At 44.1% G+C, this 16321-nt stretch overlaps 1 protein-coding gene and 1 pseudogene across 2 annotated transcripts in view; one reads left to right on the top strand and one right to left on the bottom strand.

Moving 5' to 3' along the window:
* The window catches only part of LOC143520670 (NLR family CARD domain-containing protein 3-like), a 66846-nt gene extending 61213 nt beyond the window's left edge, over window positions 1-5633 (bottom strand). Inside the window, exon 1 of the mRNA XM_077013581.1 lies at window positions 5593-5633. The gene's annotated coding sequence lies outside the window, so the exon portion shown is untranslated. The remainder of the gene's footprint in view (window positions 1-5592) is intronic.
* A 7241-nt stretch (window positions 5634-12874) lies between these two features.
* LOC143485643 (aerolysin-like protein) lies at window positions 12875-15622 on the top strand (annotated as a pseudogene). The gene is made up of 3 exons (XR_013123059.1): window positions 12875-12958; window positions 13137-13600; window positions 14713-15622. The product of XR_013123059.1 is annotated as an aerolysin-like protein (transcript).
* Window positions 15623-16321: the final 699 nt, after the last annotated feature.

The raw sequence follows: 16321 nt of genomic DNA, 5'->3' as shown, positions 1-16321 counted from the left end.
TGACTATAAAATACTTTTATTAACATATAAAACACTGCATGGCTTAGCTCCAGAGTATCTTAGTGAACTTTATTGATCATTACAATCCAGCACGTTCACTTCGTTCACAGGATGCAGGCTTATTAACTGTTCCTAGGATCAAAAAGATCACAGCAGGTGGAAGAGCCTTTTCTCTTAAAGCTCCACAACTGTGGAATAATCTTCCTGACTTTATTTGGGACTCAGACACAGTCTCAATGTTTAAAACTCAACTAAAGACTTATCTGTTTAGTTTGGCCTTTGAATAATCTGTTACATATTTACCACATCACATATCTTTCTGCTCCGAGGTTCACTTGGGGAGTAACACTGCAGTTGGAGCCTACAATTCCAGTATCATCGCTCCGACACGGAATGAAAACCTGGCGTTCATCATAAGACATTTATATTGACAATATCAACACCCAGAACTTTCATTCTAGTTACCTTATACTTAGCCTGATTGTGTGATTTATTTGTAACTTGTGTATTAGTCTGTATCAGGGGCGATTTTAGGATCTGGTCTTTAGGGGTGCCCAGCCCCCAGTGCTCACAGAGGCACAATACCAAAGTATTGCGCAGGTGCAGAGCAAGGTTTTTGCATAATATAATATTTTAAAAATGTGTTGAGCCAGGGGGTGCTGAGCAACTTCACGGTGGTGCTCTAGCACCACTAAAAATACCCTAGCCTCGCCCCTGGTCTGTATAATTTGTATTTGTGTAATTTGTGTGTTAACGGGCCGCCCAATGGAGGATGGGTTCCCTTTTGAATCTTGGTCCTCCCAAGGTTTCTTCCTATTCCCCACCATCTAGGGAGTTTTTCCTTGCCACTGTCGCCTTTGGCTTGCTCATTAGGGATTTGGACCCATAGTATTATTAACCTTGTAAATCCTGTAAAGCGCTTTGTGACAACATATATTGTGAAAAGCGCTATACAAATATATTTGATTTGATTTGATTTTGATTTGATTACAAGCTGGCAGAGTGCGTGATGGGTGGCTTCTTGGTAAGCTACAAATTTAGAGCATTTTAATAAAAGCATTTGACATTTCCAGCTTGGAATAATTCATTTTAAACATGGGTAATTGTTAAATTAGGAAACAGCTGCTACGTGCTCAAGACATGGCTGATGACCCTTCGTAATCCATAGACTGACCGGGAGCGGAGACACAATTCTCTCCATTCTCCACCTGGTCAGTCGTGGAGAGGGCGATTGGGCAGCTGGAAAGCCGGTGGTGCTGGCTGGACAGGACTGGGGGATGCTCGTGTATCGGCCAGAGAAGGTGTGTCATATTGTGAGGGTCCAGTACAGCCTAACCCAGGTGCCATACAAGCAAGGCAACAAATCATAGCTATAATATAAAAAGGTAAGAGACAGCATTCACATTTTAACCAATTCTTTTATTGAGTCGCTGATGCTAGTGAGCGCATAACTGATATTTTTAGGTGCATTATATTATTCTGCCAGTGTGTGTTGTTCCGACCCCACAACATTTAAAGCTTCACACACGCTGTCCCACAATGCCACAATGTGCCAAACAAACATTTTTTCCACGCCTCTACCTCATTCAGGAGCGTCCTCACTTTCACATTCGGTGAAGTTCCTCTTCTTTCCCAGTTTAGACATGGTTTGTGATGGATCAGAGAGGAAACTCCTCCGGTGCAGGGCAGATGTCACAGGGGGCGTGTCACATGGAGTCAGACACTCACTCATGTGTGCTCAATTCCATGTTGATTGAGATGTACAAAAGAAATTTGCGTGGATTCCGGCATACGCAAGGTTTGATACATCCGGATTTATTTATTTTTGCTTACACCATTTTCTGGATTTGTCCGTATGTCAATTTTCAGATCACGTTTCTTAATAAAAACAACTGATTTGTAATGTTTAATAAATAAAGTATTACACACACATTTCCCTACCTTGTAATGTAAAATTATTAATGTCAGCTTTATCAATCCACTGACCTAACGGTGTATTATAATGAAAAATACATCTTAATGACATCATTAAAACAACCCTGATCTCTGCAAAATGATGTGTTTTCATGACAAAAAATTATTTAGGGACACAATATGCTATGGGGGAATATTTCATGTAATTTTTCATAAAAGAAGTCTTTGTACATGAGGCCCCTGGTATCTGCTCCATGCTCTGGACACTGTGCTGAGAGACACGGCAAACCTTCTTGCCACAGCTCGCATTGCAGTGCCATCCTGGATGAGCTGCACTACCTGAGCAACTTCTGTGGGTTGTAGACACATCATGCTACCTCTATGGTGAGAGAACTGACAAAATGCAGAAGTGACCAAAACATCAGCCAGAAAGGATGAGAACCCTTAATTCCACTACATGCACTGATATTCTTGGCAACTATATATATACGATATAAAGTTTCATTTTCTCTGCTTGTTTGCCATGCTTTTGAATAACGTGTGAAAGGTTAACTGTGTGCCCTATTTATAGCCTTGATAAAAGCCTACAATCAGTCAGAATTGCAAAAGGATATACTTGAAATTTCAACACTTAATAGTTGTTAGTTTTTATGATTGTCAATTTGCCAATAATACTTTTGCATCGTAATAATGAAAAAATGTATGCAAATCGGTGGTTCGGTTTTCGACTAGCGGAGCTTTTCCAGTGCAGATGCAGAGGTGGAGTCAACAAAGACCTACTCAGAACTCGTTTGTAAATTGGGAGACTAAGAAGGCTTTTGGGAAACACTCGTAAATTTGGTGTTCTTAAAGTTACATCATTCTTAAAGTTGTTTGTAAATTTCTAAGATTGTTCGTTATTGGGAAATGCACCCCAGTTCAGTAAAACTGCTACAAAACACTATCCTGGACACTTAGAGAACTTTCTCTGCACACACACACACGGGACAGACACCCAATACAAAACACATGGCCCAGACACAGCCCAGTAACACTTAATGTAGCTCTCTAATGAAAATATCACAATAAGTTATTCTTAAATAAATACATCAATTACCACAAATTCATTGTTACAATTGAATGAGAATGTGAAACATTTTTATCTAGTGACTTGTTTCAAACACGGCCATTATGCTGACTGTTTTCACCAAATTGAAGCAACATTAAATGTAAACACAACAACCACAAACAGGTGTGTAATATCAAATTTAGGACATCTTTCTCAAAAAGACTTTAACAATTGACTTTTTGTTGTAGGTGTATGTGTGAAATTAGCCCTTGTTAAATACAATTTCTGGAAATCTGACAAATGTGAATGTAACTATCTGCGCGACGCAGAACATGGAGGCGGACACAAACGCTGAGAAGAGCGAGATTTATTACAGGGCATTCCATAATCAAGGTCGTAGTCACAGGCAGGGGTAACCCGGTCTCACAGACCGGGAATGAGACCGGTAACATCCAGGAACAGATGGGAAAGCCTCAAATGAAACTTATCCAAGAGGTGGAGACAAGATGGAATAGCACCTTTTCAATGTTTCAGCGTTTATTTGAGCAACGGGAAGCAGTGGCAGCTGCCTTGGTCTCTCTCAACACCAGTGTGAGTCCTTTAAGTAGTGGACATCATGAAGAAGTCAGCCAGTGTCTTCAAGTTCTTCTCCCTTTCAATCAAGCCACTGTTGAATCATCAGCAGAAAAGAGAATTTCTGCATCTAAAATAATTCCAATTGTTTGCATGCTTCATCACAAGATCCAAGAGAAAAGCCAAAAATCAACAAATCCAACAGCTCTATAGTTATGCCATGAATGAATGAATGAATGTTCAACTTATATAGCGCCTTTCTATATACCCAAGGACGCTTTACAATTTTAACACGGAACCTTCAGAATGATTTGAGGGTACGATGTGGAGTGGAATCTGTGAGGATCCTTGCAATGGCAACTTTACTGGATCCAAGAGTCAAAGTTCTGGGTTTTGGAAGTTCAGATAATGCAAACAAAGCAGTGCAGAATTTGACATCTGAGTGCTGTGCTATAATTAATTCAGCATCTCAGACTCAAATCAGTCACAGTCAGCCATCAACATCCATCAGTAGGTCAAGCATCTCTAGTCAGTCAGGGGGATCAAGAAAACCTGTGGGATTTGTTTGACAGCAGAGTGGGAGAAACAACTCACAGTCAGAGTGCTACTGCTGATGCTCCTGTTGAGGTTCAACGATATCTCTCATCTCCATATCTGCCCAGAGGAGAAGACCCTATGGATTACTGGCTCAGACACTCTGCCATCTTTCCTCATTTGTTTCAATTAACAAAGAAATATCTCTCAATTCCAGCAACCTCAGTGCCCTGTGAGAGTTTTCTCCAAAGCTGGAGAAATTCTGAGCAAGAGAAGAAACAGTCTTAATCCAAGCACTGTGGAACAGATCATGTTTCTTAATAAAAACAACTGATTACTTGTAATGTATTACACACACATTTCCCTACCTTGTAATGTAAAATTAATAATGTCAGCTTTATCAATCAACTGACCTAACGGTGTATCATAATGAAAAATACATCTTAATGACATCATTATAACAACCCTGATATCTGCAAAATGATGTGTTTTCATGACAAAAATTTATTTAGGGACACAATATGCTATGGGGGAATATTTCATGTAATTTTTCATAAAAAATACATTACTTCTGTTTCTGTTTAAAACGTTGTGGATTTAGGCCGTGGTTGCCTACTAGATGTCACTGTGGCGTGTGATGATTCGAACATTTCACAAGATTGAATCATTTTCTGAATCAATTGGTTCATTTGATTCGATCTCCCAAAAGCCCCAATTTTGCCATCACTACTAGGGACTCAAGTACAAACAACCCAAACTTGAGAAACTACATGAAATGCAAACACTTGTAGACTTACAACGAAGAACTGGACACGAGGAATATAAACCTAACTAATCAAGGAAAAACCCAGGAACAGCTGAACATTAATCACTGGGGGCGAAGCAAAGAACAGAGGTCATGACAACCAACAGGAAAAAAAAAAATGGGCCAAACCTAGGAACCATGCAGGCGTGACAAGTTAGGGAGGGGCGGAGAGAACGTAACACAGGTTAAGACAGATTTACACTCTAGTTTTTGCTTTCTGTTTCTACATGAGAACATTTACAACCCATCTAGCGTTTAATGATTTACAGATCAACTGGATTCAACTGGTAATTAATTTACATTCAGGACATTTACCAGACACTCTTATCCAGAGTGATTTAGAATGTAAATGGTAGTTCACTGCAGTCTTGAACTAAGTGTAAAGTAACAAACCAGTTAGTGGTGTAGCTGGTTTGGCTTTGAAATGCAGCACATTAGATTTGAAATGAGGTCAAACTTAGATATTGTAAATATTGTAATATTTATATGCACAGCATTTACCTACATAGTAGTGAAGCCAAGTAGGAATTAAAGTTTTTTATATACACATCTCATGTTCCAAGCAAGAAATATAAGGAACACATCCTAAAATCAGGAACAATTCCCATAATCATACATAAACTTGTGCCCTAAATGGTTACAAATCCTTTTATGCTGAAATATTTTAGCTAAAGAAAATTAAAATTGTCAGGATTCCTGGTAGGATTCAAATACTCACTGTGTTCTCTCCTGTGATTTATGTTTTTCTCACGTCTAGTCTCCAGAGCTCTAGAACTGTGAGTGAGTAAGTGTGTGTGTGTGTGTGTGTGTGTGTGTGTGTGTGTGTGTGTGTGTGTGTGTGTGTGTACGTGTGTTCACTCCAAGGGGAGAGTTGCCTGACTATTCTGGTATTTGAGTTTCAAAGTTCAGATTTATGCTGAGCCGTGATCATAAAGACAATAAAATCTTTTCCAATAAGAGAAGAACTGCACCTAAAATGTGAACTAACCAGACTGATGACCGATCTTGTGTGTTAAATGCGTATGTGTATGAATCAGATGTTCTCCGTTGGACCAGAATATTGTTAACTGAAATAAATTACAGCTTTTCAGTCAGAAATTTACAGGCATTGACAAATAAGATCATGTAATCAAAGCCAGTGAGAACTTGCCACACCTAAAAACTGAATGTGTCTGTACTGGGATGAGAAAGTCCAAAGGTGAAAATATTTATTGCATGTGGTAAAACACAGTAGAACCCATGTAAGACTATTCACAGTGGAGTGGAGTGTTGGTCATTGAGAGGGTGGAGTGTTGAGAGGGTGGAGTGTTGGTCATTGAGAGGATGGAGTGTTGGTCATTGAGAGGGTGGAGTGTTGAGAGGGTGGAGTGTTGGTCACTGAGAGGGTGGAGTGTTGGTCATTAATTAACATCAGGAGACTGCAAGCAACCACCAAGCTGTATAGAGTGAGGATACTGGAGCTCTCATGTCTAACACAAGATCATTAATCTGTCCTCAATGCAGCAGTCAGGGCATACAGCAGGATGGGACTGACTATTAACACCATAAAAACAGATAGTCTGCCAGTGGAGTGACAAAATCCCACGTACGTCACCAACATTTACTGCTGCAGGAGAACCACTGTCAGTTGTCCCATCTTTCAGATAACTTGGGAGTGTTCTGTCTGATGACAATACCATCGACAATGAAGTCCAGAACCAAGCAGTCTGCATTTCCACCCTCCTCTACAGCTGTGAGGCCTGGGTTACTTACAGCTGCCACATTAAAGACCAGTTGAAAACAATGCTTAAAAGGTGCAAAATTAAACCTGGAGATTTGGAAAGTATGGCTGCTGAACGCAACACCTGAAGGCAGCTGTGCTTGGTTGGGACTCAAACACTGGAGGAGGAAAGGACAACCAGGAGACAACAAAGTAGACAACTAAGAAGACTCAGGAGGGACAGACCCATGGTTGCCAGTCACACTAATACTACGTATTCTTGCCCCACTTGTGGATCTAGGATTGGCCTGTTCAGCCATCAGAGAATTCACCGCTAGAAAACAGAAGTGGTTGTCATCATCGGATCCGATCGACAACCGGAAGTGTGTGTATGTGTGGTGTATATGTGTGTGTATATGTGTGTGCGTGTGTGTAGTGGGTATGAGAGATGTATGTATGTGCGTGTCTGTGTGTTGAATATGTGTGTGATTGTGTGGATTGTGTATGTATGGGGCAGTTTTCTGTGCCTAGGGCCAAACAAATGCTCATAATTCTAAAACTAATGGATCAAATGATTAGATATCCCGGCGTGCAAGAAAGGACAAGTTTCTCTACCATTTAAAATTTAAATGGCGCTTCTAGGTAAGCTGTAAAGATTTTACAGCAGTTTATCCAGGAGATTTTTGATCATTTTTCATCACACTCTAACGTTTAACGGTAATATTAAGAAAAAAAATGTCCCTGTGTTTATTTCTGGTGGTGCTTCCCCTCGTCCTCCTCCTCTTCCTCCACCTCCAGGTCTGTGTGAACCTCTCCATTCTGCTGTTCTGCAGCTCCACACTGCAGGGACTCCATCTCTATCAGCTCATGCTGGACTGCTGCTGCCCCCTGGTGGCTCGTAGACACCAGTGCACCACTGTTAGTCAGAATAGTCTTATGCAGTGGTCGTAATGTCCAGCACCAAGACAGGACTTTAAGTCTAGTATATCTAAGAATTTGATCTGATCTTATAAGTTTATCTAGTTTTATACATCTGATAAAACATCTGAATAAATTCAGCCTCTCAGACACTTTAGTCTGTGTTCACTGCTTTTCCCTCTGAGTAATATGTTTTGTGATGGGACCTCGAGAAAATGTCCCCCCTTCTTTAAGATCAGGAAGTTGAACAAGCACAACACCAGAAACAGAAAAAGGCACGACCAGAAACCATAGCAATATCTTTCTCTGAATTATGTTACTGAGTCTTAATGGCAGAGTTGTGCAGGTCATCAATGGGTTTCACATGGGGTCACTTACACTAAAACAAACACAGGTGTTACATGATCAACAAAACTGCCCTGAATGTTCTGATTCTTACTGTTGTTCTTCCTGGGGCTTTTGGAGCTTTGGACAGACACAAGTGATTTGTTAATGGTTCATTATAAAAGAAAACAATATATCATTCATTATGCTAATGTAACGCAGCTCGCGTTGCGGAGCGAGAGGACGGACACAATTGCTGAGAAGAGCGAGATTTATTCAAGGGAATACCATACTCATCGTCACTAAGTCAGTCCGGGTTCATAATGGGAGGGCAGTCCGAAAAGCAAGTGAACACAGGCATAACAAAACAGAAACACGAGAAACAAGCAAAGAATAAAAAAACTGGGAAACAGACTACGGGCAATAGAACAAATGAAACAATGAAACATCCAACATCCAAAACAACCGACGAGGGACAAGGGACACTCAGGAACTATATATACACAGAACTCCAAACGGAACAGGTGAAGGCAATGACACGGGGGCGTGGTAACAAACGAGGAATCACGGAGACAAACGATCAGGGCGGGATAAACAGGCACGGAACACAGACACAAGGGAACCCGGAGTGACAGCTAAGGGAGGGGGCGAGGCCATATGTGACATTACCCCCCCTCAAAGCGTGCCACTCCGGGGCACGCAAGGGCAGACGGGACAGGAACCAGACTGGGACAGGACAGGGAACCACGGGGCAGGACGAGAGACAGCGGACACGGGGCAGGACACTACAGGACAGACCGGAGGGACAGGACCAGACAAAACAGGATGAGGGACCTGGGGCATGGCAGGGACCGGAGACAGGGAGACTGGCCAAGAGCTGGGCAGGGATTGGGCAGGACAGGGGACACAAGGAGACCAGACAGGGTTGGGGCGAGGTACAGGAGCAGGACAGGACGGGACAGGACTGGGAACAGACACGGGAGTGGGGCCAGGGGACAGGGCAGAGGTAAACACTGAGGCAAAGACACTATCGACAACGGTGACAGGCACAAAGTGGGTAATGACTTGGGGAACAGACACGGGGACAGGGACCTGGAGGAACCGACCAGACAGACACAGGGACGGGCACAAGGACATGAACAGGCACACACACAGGAACCGGGACCAACACAAAACCAGGGATGGAACACGGGAGCAAGGGGAACATGGGCGACGAGACAGGGGCACAGGGCGGAGCAGGGAGCACACTAAGTCCATGACCCATAGAGGGCAGCACAGTCTCCGGGGGAACAGGAGCGGCCGGGCGGCGGGCCGCAGGGACCGGGCGACAAGCCGCAGGGACCGGGCGACAAGCCTCAGGGACCAGTCGGGTCCATTGGCTGGCAGCGGGAACAGGCGGGGTCCACTGGCGGGCAGCGGGAACAGGCGGGGTCCGCTGGCGGGCAGCAGGGACAGGCAGGGCCCGCTGGCGGGCAGCGAGAACAGGCGGAGTCGCCGGGCAGACGTCATCGGAGGGCGGGGTCGCCGGAGTGCAGCCAACGCAGGGCATGGCTGCTGGAGTGCAGTCATCGGGGGGTGTGGACGACCTCTCCTGGGTCGCGGGGACGGGAGCCGGCGTGGACAACCTCTCCTGGGTCGCAGGGACGGGAGCCGGCGTGGACGACCTCTCCCGGGTCATGAGGACGGGAGCCGGCGTGGAAGACCTCTACGGGGGCGCGTGGACGGGAGCCGGCGTGGACGACCTCTACCGGGTCGCGGGGACGGGAGCCGGCGTGGACGACCTCTCCTGGGTCGTGGGGACGGGAGCTGGCGTGGACGACCTCTCTTGGGTCGCGGGGACGGGAACCATGGTAGACCTCCTCCGGGTCACTGGGACAGGCCGCCGAGGTGAGGAGATGCGCTCAGGGGGCGGGACCGCCGCCCTGACGTCCTCGGGGGGTGTGATCGCCGCCCTGATGTCCTTGAGGGGCGTGACCACCGCCCTGACGTCATCGGGGGCGTGTCCGCCATGCTGACGTCATCTGGGGGCGTGTCCGCCATGCTGACGTCATCGGGGGGCGTGTCCGCCACGCTGACGTCCTCCCGGGTCCGAGCCGGACACTCCTGGGGTGAGTGGCTACTGCGTCCCCCCAAAAAATTATTGGGGGGCCTTCGGGGATCGGCTTCTGGGATCGGCGGAGGGAGGTCCTCTTCCACGGGGTCCGGGTTGAGCCTGGAAGAACACACAGACACACAAGCCCCTCGTTGGCTCTCTCTGCGATGGCTCCGCCTCCTCTGAGGCGTCGGGAGCTCGCAGCAGCCATTGAGAGCCAACCGAGGGTTAAGCCAACGCTCGTCTGTGCGCTCGTTCCGTCTGCCTGCTGCTTGCACCACAGGTTGCTCCTCCCTGTGGTGTTCGCCAAGCTGCGCAGACTCACAGCGCTCAACAGGAGTCTCGTCGCAAAAGCCAGCCGATACTGAAAGTGGCTGCGCTTTCTTAGGTCTGCGACGAGACCTCCTTGTCCCCACAGCGCCAGGGGCATTCCTGTCTCTGGTTTGTTCGTACTGAAATACCGGAGAGTCGAACCGGATTAAACCAGCCAACATCTCATTACAGTGTTCGAACTCACCAGAGTCTCGCTCTTTTGCTGTGTCCTTGGTAGGTCGGTTGTTATGTAACGCAGCTCATGCTGCGGAGCGAGAGGACGGACACAATTGCTGAGAAGAGCGAGATTTATTCAAGGGAATACCATACTCATCGTCATTAAGCCAGTCCGGGTTCATAATGGGAGGGCAGTCCGAAAAGCAAGCGAACACAGGCATAACAAAACAGAAACACGAGAAACAAGCAAAGAATAAAAAAACCGGGAAACAGACTACGGGCAATAGAACAAATGAAAAAATGATACATCCAACATCCAAAACAACCGACGAGGGACAAGGGACACTCAGGAACTATATATACACAGAACTCCAAACAGGGAACAGGTGAAGGCAATGACACAGGCACGGAACACAGACACAAGGGAACCCGGAGTGACAGCTAAGGGAGGGGGCGAGGCCATACGTGACAGCTAAACTGTTTTGAAATGTTAGTGAGGGTTCTGTGGGGTGTGAAACTGTACGTGACAATTATTGAAACATACTGATGATGCACAAATAAGGAATTAATTACAATTGAAATATAAAGCATTTTGAATTCAAACACTGAAACCTGTAACGTTGTGGGGGGGGGGGGCCCTGCCGGTCGCCCCCGTTTACAGCGGCAGATGTCCTGTTTTGGTCACATGATGTTCGTCCCTCAGGTGGGCGGGACCCGTGATCCGTCTCACCTGAGGGTTGTTGGTTCGTCTATATATGTCTTGTCTTTGTACCAGTTGACTGCTGGTTATTATTTCCTTCATTCGGAACTATGTCACGGGTTTTTGGTTTGCGCACTTTCTCTTAAACCATCCTCTTTCCCTGAGACTTGGCGTGATCGCTTCCTTTTTAGTTGCTCACCCTGCCCGTCACAAAACCGCTTGGTTGTTTCTCTTTTAAGCTGTTTAAAAGCTGTTGCCCAGCAATTATGCCTATATCTGCATAGGAATCACATATTTGAAAAGTTCCAATCTGGGTTTAGGCCCCATCACAGTACTGAAACAGCATTAGTCAAAGTAACAAATTACCTCCTCCTTGCCTCAGATCAAGGCTATGTATCTCTGTTAGTGCTTCTTGATCTTAGTGCAGCTTTCGACACAATAGATCATAGGATCTTGCTAAAACGGTAAGAATGCTGGGTTGGAGTCTCAGGCACAGCCCTTTCATGGTTTTACTCTTACTTAAAGAGCGTGGCAGAGGCCTGAGGGACACTAGAGAGCGTGGCAGAGGCCTGATACGCAGCTGTTGATCTCTAGCGAGTCAGCTTCTTGGCAGGTTTCTTTACCTTGTGCCCAGATTGCCACCTCTGAATGATGATTAATAGCTACATCATGCCTCTTCTGGCACATAGCTGTTAAAGGCTCATCCACAGTAGGGCCAATCCTCAGGGACTCTGTCTGTACAGGGACTGCCTCCAGTACTGTAGCAGTTGCAACAGAGATGTTCTCCAAATGGGTCTCTGGAAAAGACTGTTCAGTCATTACTGCTCACTGAGGAGCACAATCATCAGTTTGAAAGGCAGCTAAATCAGGTGTAGTAACCTCTGTTAAAGAAATATCCTTGGGATTATCTGCAATTTCAGACTCAGGGTATAAGCTGCCTCACAAGACGAAAAACACTTCTCAATACAAGCCCGCGACTGCATTGCCTTCCCAACATGGTGAATGGGACAGGCAAGATTGCCTCGGAGGGGTGGTCGGAAGAAACTTCCTTTCAAGCCTCGATTTGCATAGGACATTCCATTCCACTGATCCTGAGCTAGGTGCTGTCTAATGTAGATGCTACCTGCCAAACTCCTACTGATTCAGTTTCCTGGTTAGACTGGATTTATTCACTTCTGCAGAATCCCTCATTCCATTCCACTTTGCCAATGTCGCCTATGGCTTGCTCATTAGGGATCTGGACCCATACAATTGTAAAGCTGCTTTAGGACAACATGTGTTGTAAAACGCTATATAAATAAATTTGACGACTTGATGATGATATGTTCTATTCACAGCTGAATAGTACAGTCTGACTAGAATAGTATAGTTTATTCACATTTGAATCTAATAGCATATCTAATAGTGTAGTCTGAATAGAATATTATAGTCTATTCACATATCCACATCTGGGTTGTTATATTTGTCTCTGTGCTTTAAAATTACAAAAATAGTTAAGCCTAGCTTGTTAAGAGAAACAACAAAGTGAAGAAACAAACAGTCAGCATATTTTCCCAAATCTGTGTTAATTTTCACTGACTCTGACCATAGAATTACTGAAGCACTCTAAAATAATTGATTTAATTCAAGGAGTCAAGTCTGTATGATCTTGCATTTTGTCTGACTTTCCTGATATTAACTGTGTTAGTCATGACTGAATATTTCCTACTCACCAAGCCCATTTCTCCAGAAGCCTCAGCTAACATCAGGCCCCGCCCACTTTTCCAGACCCCACCCACTCTATCTGCTGTTTAAAAGACCATGCAGTGTGCAGCTGCCTCAACACACAAGACTTTTTTCCAGCCTCTATTCACAACTTTCCTGTAAGTATGTCTACTGTTCTGATTGGAGTGGTGCATGTCATTTAAAACTCATAGTGGATTTGTTTATTCATTAACCAGTGATTACTGCCAATTGTACTAATCTTTCTATTGTCATGTATTCATAGATAATGTGTGCTGAGGCCATATGACATCCTGTTATTGTCTATGTGTTTTTCAGGTTGGTATTAAGAGCAAAACAATGTCACGCCTGGTCAACATTCAAACTGTTGGTGGGGAGAAAGGCAGTGAGTTTGCCTTTGATGGTACTGCCTGTACAGGCACCCTGAAAAAGTTGGAGGTGTGGGAAGGAGATGTGAAGATCAAAGCCATGAAGGTGGGGCTTTCTAATGGCCAGAGCATGCTATTTGGAGATCCTGCTGGAGTCGTTAAAGAATTTACGTTTGAAGATGGAGAGAATTTTGCTTCCCTCTCGCTGTGGGCAAATGCAGATGGAACACGTCTGGGCGCCATCAGGTTCAAGACCAACCGCTCCCGAGAGTTTTATGCACGTTGCTCAAAGTCGCTCGCAAAAGAATGTCCAATTGATGTTGGTTCTGGAACATGTGTGGGAGTCAGAGGGAGATCAGGGTCAGACATTGACCGCTTGGGTTTCATGTTCTTTCAGACGGATGCGCATTACTAGTATTAATGGCAGAGTTCTGCAGGTCATCAATGGGTCTCACATGGGGTCACTTACACTAAAACAAACACAGGTGTTACATAATCAACAAAACTGCCCTGTTGAACGTTTTGATTCTTACTGTTGTTCTTCCTGGGGCTTTGGGAGCTTTGGACAGACACAAGTGATTTGATAAATGTTCCCTTTAAAAGAAAACAATATAACATTTATCATGCTAACTGTTTTGAAATGTTAATGAGGGCTCTGTGGGGTGTGAAACTGTATGTGACAATTATTGAACATGTAATGACTGATGATGCACAAATAAGGAATTCATAACAATTGAAATATAAAGCATTTTGGATTCAAACACTGAAACTGTTTGGTTGTTTCTCTTTTAAGCTGTTTTAAAGCTCTTTTAAAGCTGTTGCCCAGCAATTATGCCTATATCTGCATAGGAATCACATATTTGAAAAGTTTCAATCTGGATACACGATACTTACATCTGGTCATCAAAGGTCCTTATCTCCAGAATTCAGCACTAAGGGGTTCAGTTATTCAGTCATTTTACCAAAATTAGTGTAATTTAGGATGTTACAAGACAAAGCACATAACACCTACAAACCCCCTTTGAATATTGAGGTTACACAGGCTTATAAACTGTACCTGAATATGTTAGCTCATGTGAATTGAGGACCTTAGATTACAACATAGAAATGATAATCTATGACTTGGTTTTTAAATAAAGAGCAGAATTTACACACACAAGTTTGAAATTAGCTGTTAATTAGAAGCTGAGATAGCGTTTCCTAAACAAGTCAGCAAGAGTCTGTTCTTTGATTGACACTGACCATAGCGTAACTGAAGTCTTTGACCATTTATATTGCATATTAGTGTACTGTATTAGTCAAGACTGAACATGTCCCACTCACCAAGCCCATTTCTCCAGAAGCCCCACCCACTTCATCAGGCCCCGTGCACTTTGTCAGACCCACCCACTCTATCTGCTGTTTAAGAGACCATGCAGTGTACTTTTTTCCAGCCTCTATTCACAACTTTCCTGTAAGTATGTCTACTGTTCTTAGGGGAGTGGTGCATGTCATTTAAAATTCGTAGTGTTTTACAGATAAACCAGTCATTATAGTGAGTTTACCTTCGATGGTACTGGCAGTGGATCCACCCTGACAAAGCTGTGGGTGTGGGCCGGAGGGTGGCAGATCAAAGCCATTAAGGTGTGGCTTTCTAATGGGCAGAACAAACAGTTTGGAAATCCTGATCGGGGGACATTTTCAGAATTTACATTTGTAGACGGAGAGCATTTTACTTCCCTGTCACTGTGGGGAAATGGAGCTGGATCACGTCTGGGTGGTATCAAGTTCAAGACCAACCGCTCCCGGGAGTTTTTTGCACATATGACAAGTTGGGGCCTAAAAACAGAATATCCAATTGATGTTGGGTTTGGAATCTGCATGGGAGTCACAGGGCAATCAGGTCCAGACATTGACGGCTTAGCCTTCATGTTCATTAACATCATCAAGTCTACTGTGTTAACTGATGTGAATTATACCACACTACATGATGTGATACCCAAGGTGGCTGTTGAGGAACTCAAATCCATGACTTACACCAACAATACTAGTGAGATGCAAGAGTACAAAATAGAATCCTCAAAAAAACTCACCAAAACTCTTTCTGGTCTGTGACCAATAAAATTCAACTACCACTGTGAAGTAAGGGCAGGCATTCCTGAGGTTGTTGATGTAAGTGGTGGGTACAGTTTTACAGTGGGAGTTGAAAGCATTTTTGGTTTAGAGAACTCTGAAGAGAAAACAGAGCTGTTCTCTTTCTGTGTCAAAGTTCCCCCAGGGAAAAAAGTAACTGTACAAATCACGATTGGCAGAGTCATTGTTGATCTACCCTACAAAGGCACAGTGCAGATTACCTGCTTCAACTACAGTGTTTTGCAGTTTCCCAGAGGGACCTACAATGGGGTCTCTTACACTGATGGAAAAATAGTTATTAGGGAGTGAAAGAATTAACAAAACACTTGTCTGGTTCTTTCTGTAATCCTTGTAAGGGCTTTGTGAGCTTACACAAAAATTATATTTGTCAGAGGTTATTTATATAAAGATGAACCATGGTGGTGGGGTAATGAAGCATATACTGGCCTGGGATAACAAATTTAAATCCAAACGCTAAAACCACATAATTGTTTTTGTTTTAAACCTGGTGTCTGTCTTTGTGACATTTCAGTGTCAGACTGTTACTGTCTATCAATAAAAACTCTTTGGCATTACGCGTGACTCATTTTGACACCAACGTTTCTAAATCTCATTTAGTGGTTGAGAGAGTTGTGCAGGATTAGTTGACAGGGATTTATTAGTCAGTACCTCAACCTGCAACAGGAACCCATGTGTCCTTTACTGCAGACAGTATGAGCTGTATGAGTTGTGTGAAATCAGGTGATTAGTCTTGTATACCAAACGTTTTAAACAGGTAATCTTTACTTTCTGTTGTCCACGATTCAAGGGAACTAAATTGAATCCCTAGATGATCAGATCGGTCGGTGCAACACTCAGACAACATAATACAAACACAGAAACCTGAGAATAACAAGCAACACATGCAAGTCTGGGCATTAAAGTGACACAAATCAATCCAGCCAGGCTGTCATGCCTCGGGTGGTAACCGCTGAGCTGAGACATTGCTTCATAGTGTTTGGGGAAGACATGGATATAAATCAG

The sequence above is a fragment of the Brachyhypopomus gauderio genome, chromosome 1 (genome assembly GCF_052324685.1).
Source record: "Brachyhypopomus gauderio isolate BG-103 chromosome 1, BGAUD_0.2, whole genome shotgun sequence".
NCBI classification, from domain to species: Eukaryota; Metazoa; Chordata; class Actinopteri; order Gymnotiformes; family Hypopomidae; genus Brachyhypopomus; species Brachyhypopomus gauderio.
The sequence above is the reverse complement of the archived record's forward strand: the minus strand, read 5'-3'. Positions and strand labels throughout refer to the sequence as shown.